Below are 770 nucleotides of genomic sequence, written 5' to 3' on the forward strand. Positions count from 1 at the left end.
GGTATGGAAAAATATGGAAAAAGTTAAATGGAAAAATATACAATTCGAATAAAAATAGATATATAGTTATTTTTATATGTCAAATAAAAATATACCAACTAAGTGTCTCTATAAAATATATTTCTCTTTTAAATTTGAACTTCATTAGACAAGCGTAAGAATTATAACGGTGAAACATATCATTTATATAAAATAATATTTTGTTGTTTTTTTTTGTTTTTTTTTAATTTCGCGCAAAGCTACACAAGGGCTATCTGTGCTAGCCATCCCTAATTTAGACTAGAGGGAAGGCAGCTAGTCATCACCACCCACAGCCAACTCTTGGGCTACTCTTTTACCAACGAATAGTGGGATTGACTGTAACATTATAATGCCCCCACGGCTGAAAGGGTGAGCATGTTTGGTGCGACCGGCATTCAAACCCGCGACCCTCAGATTACGTGTCGAACGCCTTAGTACATAAACATTACTAAGTTTATTTGGTACTGTTTTCGTTAAAGTAACATAAAGACAATTGCTACATGTCTTTTTTCTATTTTTCTAAGACTCTAGTCCTACGCTGTTAAATTAGGGACGGCTTGCGCAGATAGTCTTCTTGTAGCTTTGCGCGAAATTCAAACCAAACCAAACCACTAAGAATAATACAGGTACTATTTTTGGCGACTTTCTTTTGAGTGTCTTTTTGTCCTACGTTTTTGTACGTTTGAGTATTACTAAAATATTTTCTTACATCACTAGTAGGATTCATTTGTTATAATTAAATCAATAAC

Source organism: Tachypleus tridentatus, chromosome 6 (genome assembly GCF_004210375.1).
Source record: "Tachypleus tridentatus isolate NWPU-2018 chromosome 6, ASM421037v1, whole genome shotgun sequence".
Taxonomy (NCBI): domain Eukaryota; kingdom Metazoa; phylum Arthropoda; class Merostomata; order Xiphosura; family Limulidae; genus Tachypleus; species Tachypleus tridentatus.